This window comes from Pinus tabuliformis, chromosome 8 (genome assembly GCF_031772625.1).
Source record: "Pinus tabuliformis cultivar Carrire ecotype Pingquan chromosome 8, CPIR1, whole genome shotgun sequence".
Lineage (NCBI taxonomy): Eukaryota > Viridiplantae > Streptophyta > Pinopsida > Pinales > Pinaceae > Pinus > Pinus tabuliformis.
In genome coordinates, this window is record NC_142294.1 from 529124475 (window position 1) to 529135113 (window position 10639).

Here is a 10639-nt window from a genome sequence, read left to right on the forward strand (position 1 = left end):
ATTTTAGATATTCTAATTCGCCTTTTTATTGAATGTAGGGTATACATCATGCTTGATTGGCGAGAACGGGAGCACGAGGATGTAGATCTTGCCGCGATTAATCATCAACCTTCGATTGATGCATTGAAGGCATGTGGCTTATACAAATTCTGGGCCATACCTGGCATGAGGGCCTAGGTGGACGTTTTGCAGTGGCTAGTAGACAGATGGAACATACAGGACCAGTGCTTCTTCATTGGTGGCCACTAGCTCGAAATGGAGCCGGAAGACATTTACTTCTTGACTGGTTTGCCTAAGAGAGGTGAAAACTTGACTCTATTCGGGACTAGGCCAGGTGGCCAGTTTGTCGATAGCCTTCAACTAGAGTTTTGCAACGACCAAACTAGAGACAAAGCGATAGATATCAAAACCATATCCCTTCCTGAACTAAAAGTGATTGTGTTTACTGTTACCAGGCTCTGCGGAAGTGCAACACTACATATAGCCACTGGATCCCAAATGCGGATGGTAGTAGACTGCTTTCGAGGCACCATCTTCAACTGGTGTGATGCTGTGTTGGCTAATATAAAAGGCCAACTGACTAGAGCAAAGAACGGACAACTGAAGACCTTTGGATATGGTGCTTTAGTTGTGAGCTTTGGTCTGGAGAGGGTTCCAATGTTGGTCCCACAACATCTCACTGTTGGAGCTGGACTTCCTCGAGAGCCCAAACTGATGCATTGGGTTGCAGTTATGGCCCGTCATCCTGAGGAGGGGACAGAAGTCATTCGATTCACTCCTGAGTATTTCCATTGGTTGGAGAACCAAGTTTTTGCTATTTAGGACTTTCCTTACGCTGGGGTAGATTATCGTGGTGACCCAGACATGGCTCTTCCACCAGGAGAGCAATGGGATGACTCAGGTAAAATCATTTTCAACATTTTCTAATTTAATTTTTTGTTTTGTTTTTATCTCGTCCCAAAATTGATAGTAAAAGTTTTAAATGCAGATGTAGGTCCATGGCGACCAACCACTCTCCGGCCCTATGAGAGGAAACAACCAGCAGCAGCAGCACCAACCCCACAGGATGAATCCACATAGACCTTGGCCGAATTGGAGAGCCATCTAGAGCGTTTGACAGTAGACATTCTAGAGACCAGCATAGATGACATTCCTCTTAGGCTACAGCGCTATGTGATTGGGGTCCCAGGACCTTTCAGGAGGTTCCTTTGTAAGGTGGCCCGTACAATGGTTTCTTATCGTGATCATCACCAGTGATAGGATGATTGCTTGTTGTAGACACATACGACATTTTTTGCTTTTTGCACTATCATTTTTACAGATCATAAGGTGTTTTTCAACCTATGATTGAAGACAATGTATATTTGACACACTTCTATGCTATACTATATCACTATTACCGGCTTATCTTGTAAAACATCTTATGGAATGTTTTTAAATTTACTTGTATGATTATTGCAAATGTCTACTTAAGATTCGAGAAGCAATCAAATCTACTAATGTATTTAAATATCTTGGTATATGCTGATATTCAATATAGTCAAATTCACGCTCCAAGAGACGAACTCTCAAAAATAATCTCAATAACACTGGATTTCTAATGGCATATACTCTATTAAGCTGTAATACAACGAGTTAAGAATCTAACCTCACTATCAAACTCCGAATCCCAAATGAAATATATTCAGATAATAACTCAATCACTGCGCTATACTCTGCAATGTTGTTTGTTGTTTGACCGAGGCTTACCCCATGCATAGATACCAACTCGTCAGAGGGCGAATAAATAACCCAAGCTGCGGAAGAAATGTTCCGTGTATTACGACAGGCACCATCAGCAAAACCAATGTATGTTTGGATAGGCGTCGACATCTGCAATATCAAGAGTAAAATCAAGATAAACAGGAATAATGACAAAAAACACTCTCTAATCTAAGTACACTTTTTAAACTAAAATGCACTAGCTAGAAAGAAAACTAACCTAACTAAAAATCTCCACACCCAGATTTAAGCATAATACCTCTTCAGGTAAAGACCATTTCTGGGTTTACCTAAAAAGACCCCGTCAAAGTCTACCAATTCATAGGCCCCTTTTGCCAGCTTACGCTTAACAACATAAGGACCATGCCACATGGGTACAAATTTTCCAGCGCCTAATTTATCATTTGCTTGATCGTACAATAAGACTAGGTCTCCTTCCGAAAAATTACGAGGGGTAACATTTCGATCATACTGAGCTTTAATACATTTGGCATGAGTTTCGATTGCTAATGCAGCATCACTTCGATTCTCATCTAGCTGAGCCAAGTATAAAAAACGTTTTTCCTCTTCGGAGGTGGTTGGAAGTAATTCGATGGCCATTTGCAATGACGATATTTCGCATTCAATGGGTAACACAGCTTCCAGACCATAAACTAGTTGGAAAGGAGTGAAACCGGTTGACGTTTTTACTGAGGTTCGATATGCCCAAAGTGCTGAAAATAACATGTTATGCCAATTCGACCTATGAATCCCAATGATTCGTCGGATCATGATGACTAGAACTTTGTTGATGGCTTCAACCAGACCATTAGCCTGTGGATAATATGGAGTTGAACTATCGTGACGCAAGCCAAGTTGGTCTGTAAGTTCAGTCATCATAATGTTTCGAAAATGACGCCCATGATCAGTGATAATCGCTTGTGGAACACTAAACCTAGCAATTATATGATTGAACACGAAAATTGCAGCAGTTTTGCCGTCTACCTCAAATGTAGGCATCGCCTCGGCCCACTTGGTAAAATAATCTACCGCAAGGATGATATACGCATGCCCCCCGGTCGAGTGAGGGTTATGTTATCACTGAAAATTCTGTTGCCAAAATTGCTCAGACTAGCTTAAGGACAAAGTGTTTTCGCAGCGCATAAATCCTTTAGCAGTTTCGCAGCGTAACCTGTTTTAGTGATTTCGTAGCGAAAAACACCGACTTTGCACTAACTGCGCTACGAAATGGGGAATTCGTGCTGATCCATAGCACATCTCACACCAGCTGTCATATTTTCTGCAAGAATTTTACGAGAATAGCATGTGTAAAGTCTTACATGTCGGTCTTGACACGTGCAGGCTCTGTTGGCATCAAAGGGGATAGCGGTAATATAAATTATTATGAAGTCGAATGGAAGTCAAGGTTGCCTTTGTCTGCATATGTTTTGACGGGGATCATTCTCAGGAAGCAGCTTTTGTGATGACATTGAAGGCCCTTTCTCAGTCAGTCTCCTCTATTATAATGGAAATCTAATAGAGCAGGAGGATCTGAAGGATGGCAGACACTATGCTGTCTGGGAAAATCTTTTCAAGAAGCCGTGTTATCTATTTACTTTGGTTGCTGGCCAATTAGTCAGTAGAAATGATACATTCATTACACGATAAGGACGCCAAGTTTCACTTCGCATTTGGACTCCTGCAGATGATATATCAAAGACTGCTCATGCCATGTATTCCCTTAAGGCGGCCATGAAATGGGATGAGGATGTCTTTGGTCTGGAATATGACCTTGATCTATTCAACATCGTGGCAGTACCTGATTTTAACATGGGAACGCTGGAGAACAAGAGCCTTAATATATTTAATTCAAGGTTTGTTTTGGCATCCCCACAAACTGCAACGGATGCAGACTATGCTGCTATCTTGGGTGTTATTGGTCATGAGTATTTCCACAACTGGACTGGTAACAGGGTAACATGCCGGGATTGGTTTCAATTAAGTTTAAAGGAAGGACTTACAGTTTTCAGAGATCAGGAATTCCTCCTACACCAGGCCCAACTTTTCTTCTTTGCCATTCGTTCCTATTATTTTGGGAAAGGGGTTGAGGGTTCATTCTCCTGGGTTCCACCTGCTACTCCGAAACCCTCAATTCCCGCAATTCCAAATACAGCGATACGTCCGGGGATTGGCAGATCCACAGTTGAAGAAGAGCAAGAGAAGAAGGCAAGCTGGGAAAAATGTTTTGGCGGATGACTGGTTTCTCGCCCCCTTCAGCGGTGGATTCAATTTTGGACAAAGAAACATGTACAGTTGAAGACCTCTTTGCCGAGGAGGAAATTATTCAAGAGTGCAAGACTATCAACAATCGCCTTATTAATTTTCTTCGAGGCAAGGAACAAATGCAACAAATGCTATGTTACATTGTACAAGAGCCACCAGATGGTGCAGAAAGTAAGCGAGCTTTCAGGTTTCCATTTATAGCGTGTGAGATATTCTCTTGTGAAATTGACATTATTCTCAAGACACTGGTTGAAGAGGAAGAGTTAATGAATTTACTGTTTTCCTTCTTGGAATCTGACCGGCTCCATAGAACCTTGCTGGTTGGATACTTTAGCAAGGTTGTAATCTGCTTGTTGTTAAGAAAGACGGTAGCCACCATTCGTTATATTCAAGCACATCAAGAGATACTGGCTAAATTGGTGAATTTGATTGGTATTCCATCGATCATGGAGATGCATTGAGCTCAACGAATTGTGCTGCAGTACATCAAAATGCAGCAGAAACACTTTGTGCTATAACTCATCTTGCTCCATCTGCACTGGCCTTGAAGCTTTCCAGCCCAAGCTTTGTGGAACGACTTTTTTGTAATGCCTTAGAGAACCCACAGTCGAAATCTACATTAGTGCATTCGTTGTCCGTATGCATTTCATTGTTGGACCCAAAAAGATCAGCATTGGGAGCAGCTGGTTCAGCATGGGGAAATCATATCATTGAGCCAGTTATAACTCCAAATCCTGAGACAGTGGATGGCATGCTACACGGCCTTGGTAAACTGCTAGAGCTGTTGAATGTGTCTTCTGATGCAAATGTTCTGCCTACCACATATGGAGAATTAAGACCTCCTTTCGGAATGCATCGTTTAAAGATAGTGGAATTCATTGCAGTCTTGTTGAAGAGTGGGAGTGAAGTTGCTTGGCAGGAGTTGGTTCGTTTGGGTGCTCTTCAGACAGTTATCAAACTTTTTTTCGAGTACCCCTTCAACAATAGTCTGCATCATTATGTGGAGTGTATCATAAGCTCATGCTTAGAAAGCAACAGTACTACTGTTATTGATCACCTGTTCCAAGAGTGTGATTTGTTAGGGAAACTTCTGGTAGCAGATGAAAAGCCCTTTGTTATTGATGATCCCAGCAAGCCAATAGCACCTACATGTGGGAAATTACCTCCGAGGACAGGAAATATGGGAACTTGACACACAGATGCAAACAACAAGAAGCAGAGTTACAACAGACAGCAAAGCAAGCACAAGAGGCTATGTCTTTGGCTGCTGCAGAATCTCGCAAATGTAAAGTTGCAAAGGAGGCAAATTTAATAATGCAGAAAAGCCTGAGGGGAAGGATTTTCGAATTGGACAGCCCATATATGATGATTGGTATATGCTGCTTTTCAATATTATTTTGACATCACTGCCAGTCATATCTTTGGGGGTTTTTGAGTAAGAGGTTTCATCTGAAGTATGTTTGCAGTTCCCTGTTCTCTATCAGCAGGGCCCAAGGAATATATTTTTAAACTGGTACCGTGTACTTGGATGGTTGGCAAACCATGAGATTATTTATGATATTTGTTAACAACCACTTCAGTTGCCTCTGCCAAATGTTTCAAGTACAGTTCAGGAATTTCAGAAAGTGGAGGACTATTTGTCTATGGTGGAATAGTAATCTTCTGAGATAATGCAGGATGCAGTGATTCCATCCATGAGTGCATTGGTAAAGCCAGAGTTTCTAAGGCACCAAGAAAAGGATTTCAGGCTCATTGTTGTTACTTGCATTAGTGAGAATCACACTGAAAATGTATCTGCTTCAATGTAAACAATTAGGAGTTCGGTTTGAATGAAAGAAAGACTGTGTTTTTGAAATTACACAGCAGTTTCGTAGCGCGCTACGAAACTGCTGTAGGTGTTGTTTTTTAACGCAGACAAACAGTTTGATAAGATGATCGAAAATTTTCAAAGGAAACACATAAGGGACATACAGGAGACCAAATGAAGCTAGCATAGCCATTCAAATGATGACAGGTGTACCTTTTGTAAAAGTGAAATGTTTTGACTCAAGTTAAAGTTTTTATTATAAAGGCACTTTATTACCGGTCATCAGGGGTTGGAAGGAGTTGCATACGAGGAGTCTTGGCTTGCACATCTGTCCATCAATACAGCCTCCAACACATCAGGGAAATAGTGGTGTTCTATATTTTTGGGGTATTAAAGAGACTAAAGAGACATGCTGCTGCATATTCGAAGTGATGGGGGACCAGAACCGGAAAGCTAGGGATATTCCCTAACATCGCTGAGCAGATTAAAGCCTTTAGTATCCAAAGCCAGCATGGAACATTAACTTCTCATCTCATGCCATCTCAGCCAAACGAAAGGGAAACCAGGTGTCAAAGCTGCAAGGAGGAATCATTCTACGAAGGAGATAGAGTTAGAGTTATAATTAAATTAGAACTCTTTAGAACTTCAGTTAGTGGTTATTGTATTAAATAGTCAGTTCAATAGCAGATAGGGGTCATTAGTGGCAGTCATCGAGCTCCCCTCATGTTGGAGGAGGAAGCTCCAAGTAGTTATAATTATGTTTCTATATATAGCTGAATGATGAATGTAATGAGGGTTGGATATTTGAGAAAACAGAGTATTGTTTTGGCTTGTGTAAAAACTCAGTTTCAGTAATACAATTTGCTGCTTTTCTTCTCAGGATTCATACAGTGTTTCAATGCTCAAGATATGTGGTTTTGCTTTATCCTTAATGTTTTTACAGTTGTATAAATACACAATCACTCAGAATTCACTTATGCTGCTCTGATTTCCTGTGTGTATTTGTAGACTGAGGTTTTCTATGAGATGTTGTTTTGAGTATTTAAACATCACATGCCCTGACTTCTATGTATGAGCAGTGTTATAGTTTACTGAAGTATGATTAACTCCATGAGCCCAATGGAAGTCTTTGTAATGCCTGTCCAGCCAGCATGTTTGTTAAATTCACCTTACAAGAGTTAGCCATCTTTTCAATAGTCAAAATCAGTAACCTTTTGAGAGAGCCCTCTCAGGCTAAGGAGGCTAAGCCTTAGTCAAAAGATTGGTCTGAAACAGTTACACAGAGTCTAACTGATCAGCAGCCCTTCAGTGCTTGATTTTGTGATAACAGGTTACATGTAATAAAATCGATACCCCATTTTGCAAAAGGACTGATGGCAATTATAGGGTGGAGAGGAGTAGGTGGAGCACGCATCTTTCGATAAAAAATTTGGCAGTTGTGGCATTTTCGGACTGCGTTAATACAATCTTTAAATAAAGACGGTTAGAAATAGCCAACGCTCAATATCTTTTGGGTTGTGGCAAACCCAGACATATGACCGCCACATGCTCCAGAGTGACAGTCATTTAGAACCCTTTCAACTTCCTCGTGAGTTAAACAACATCGGAAAACAGAGTCCACCCCACGACGATAAAGTGTATCTCCAATAATTTTGAATTGTTGGGACTGGAATCGTATTTTTCGACGCTCTGATCTTGAAATTTCTGGCCGAAAGGATTGGGTTTGGAGATAAACTATGATATCCCCATACCATGGATCTAAAGTGCTGATTAGAAACAAGGATTCATCCGCAATGGGCTCCTCCACCACAGTTTCTAAGTCAGCACGCGGGAAGTCACACATCAACTCTGCAAAAACTAAAGATTTCTTTGACTTAGACTTTTCAAATTCTAAGTCAAACTCCCGCAAGATCACAATCCATTTGGAGTACTTTCCCCCTAGCAATTGTTTGGTCAAAATATAGATCATAGGGTTGAAATTGGAAATTACTGTAGTTTTGCATAGTAAAATGTAATGACGAAAACGTTGGACAGCTTGAACAGCTGCCAATGCCAATTTCTCCACATGTGAGTATTTTAGCTCAGTTGGATTTAAAGTGCGACTAAGGTAATATATCACATGTTCAGTACCAAATTCATCTTCCTAAACTAACACCATTCCAATGGTGGAATGGGAAGCGACAAGATATAAGAAGTAGTCCTGGCTGTAGTTGGGAGGATGCAGTAACGGTGCATGGGTCAACGCGTGTTTTAATGCATCAAAAGATTTATCAGCTATCTCATCCCAAAAGAATGGAGTATTCTGTTTCAACAACCGGGTAAAACCCTTTGTGATCTTGGCGTAGTTAGGAATGAATCGACGTAAAAAGTTTCCCTTCCCTTGCAAACTTTGGAGTTGGCGAAGACTCGAAGAAGGAGGCAATTTGACAATAGCTTCAACCTTCAAGGGATCGATGTGGATGTCGGCTTTTGAAACAACAAACCGCAGTAACTGACCTGTTTCTATACAAAAAACACACTTGTGTGGATTCAACCTAATTCGATAATGCCTACACCTCATAAAGATTGCTCGCAAATGGATGAGATGATTAGCTTGATGTAATGAATGAGTAGGTAAATCATCGAGATAGGGTTGCACAATGTGCTTGATGTCATGGAACGCGTAAGACATGGCTCTTTGAAAATTTGCCCCGGCGTTCTTGAGCCCAAAAGGTAATTTGCAATAAGAAAATGTCCCCCATGGACAAATGAAAGCCATTTTTGGTTGATCAGCAGGTAGAATATTTATTTGATTGTATCCGGAAAAAACATCCATGAAGGAGAATATTCCACTGTCGGCACAATCATCAATGATTTGATCGATATAGGGAGTTGGGTAATTGTCTTTTGGACAGGCTCGATTAATATCCCTATATTCGATACATATTCTTATTGTTCCTTGCTTTTTGTTAACAGGAACAATATTCGATACCCAATCCGTTTGTGTTTCTCATCAGTTGATTCCGTTTTTTCTGGTTTCTCTTTCGAATTTTTATCTGTTTTATTTTTCGTCTTCCCTTTCTTCTTACCGCCGGATTTTGATTTGGCTGTAGATGACTATACAACATGAATATCGGCAGAAATTTCCGCGGAAGAATCTCCTGTCGGGGAATCTGGTAAATTTATGATGGGAGAAGAATTCTTGGAAGACTTCTTCTTACTCTTGGTATTAATCGTACCAATCATACCATCAGCGACATGAGACCTTGAAGGAGCTGCAGTTATTTGATTTTGTTTCGGAAGATCGGGGATTTTATCATGTAACGTACCTGACTGCGTATAAACTAAGTCAAGGTACTGAGCTTGAGCAATTACTTGCTCTTCAGTAACGACTCCTGCCTTAGCTACATCCTCAGTGATCTTCGGTAATAAAGATTTTACAAACCATTTAGCTAAGATTTGATCCGGGATAAAAAATTTCACTAAACGCCGTCGACGTCTCCATTCATGAATGTGATCTGAAATGTAAGTGGACGTTGACTGCTTTAATGAAGTTAATAATTCCGTGCCATTGTCGTATCTGACTGGCAACTGAAAATGAGTTAAAAACGAAGTAGGTAACTGACTAAAATTATAAAAAGTGGCTCGCGGTAACTCAATGTATCACTTGGCCGCAAGACCAATTAGAGTGCGTTGAAAAAGCCTTAAACGAATTGAATAATTTGAAATGGAGTTAGACGCACACTAGAGGTGATAAGTCATCACATGGTTCGATAGGTCCTCTCCTGATTTGCCTTCAAACTTAGGAATATCACTAGGCAACTTATTCGGCATTGGCGGCCAAAACGGAAGATAGTTAATTGGATCGTTCGTAAGGCGCAACAAGTCAGGCAAGTCCAAAGTTGCAATGAATGGTAACTGACGATTAGGGTCCCTGAAACTCTGGGTCATGAGACCAGCCCCAGGAGGAGGATATCTAGGATAACTAGGAATTGGAATCGCATTTGGGATATTATATCCTCTCGGAAAACCAGGATTAACTGGACCGTACTGGGGTTGTTGAGGTTGTTGATATGTGTATCCAGGGTACCGTTGATACTGATAGGCTGGTTGCTGCACAGCAGGAACAAATTGGTACTATCCCTGGTACGGTTGATAAGTAAATTGAGGTTGACTTGTGACAACCGTACTTGGACCAGGTTGTCCTATAGGCATTTGAACCGAAGTCTGAATTGTGGATCTAGACTGAGGTAAAGATGTCTGAGGAGTTGATACAGGAACAGTAGAAACCGGAGCTGTCGATACTCCAGAAGTAGGTGGGGTAGATTGAACAGATGTTGCAGCAGTTGCAGCAGTCGTTTGAGGCAGAGTACGAGGCATACTAGGCCCAGGCTGAGAAACTACAGAAGGTGCAGAAGTTTGAATAGTAGACTGGACAGGTTGCTGGGGTGAACCAGAAACCAAGGGTTGTCTAGATTGAGATGACAATTGCACATTCGGTTGCAAGATCTGTTGAGATTGAGATGGATCCCACACTAAGTTCATTCCGGGGTATGGACCCATAGCAGGTTGAGAATATTGAGGACCATAACCGGGTTGAGGGTAGGGTTGATAATTCAAAGGTACATTTCCAGCTCCTTGGACAAATGATTGACCGGAAGGTGGTTGGAAACCTTGGGTTGGGTACTGACCTTGAGGCATGTACTGATACTGGGGTTGACCTTGAGGTACATATTGATACTGGGGTTGACCTTGAGGTACATACTGAGTCTGGGGTTGACCTTGAGGAATGTACTGTCCCGTAGGTACGTACTGTCCTTGAGGTTGCCC

The 10639-nt window shown here is 41.3% G+C and overlaps 1 pseudogene; it reads left to right on the forward strand.

Moving 5' to 3' along the window:
• The first annotated feature begins 3797 nt into the window (after positions 1-3797).
• Positions 3798-5215, forward strand: LOC149236485 (uncharacterized; annotated as a pseudogene).
• Positions 5216-10639: the final 5424 nt, after the last annotated feature.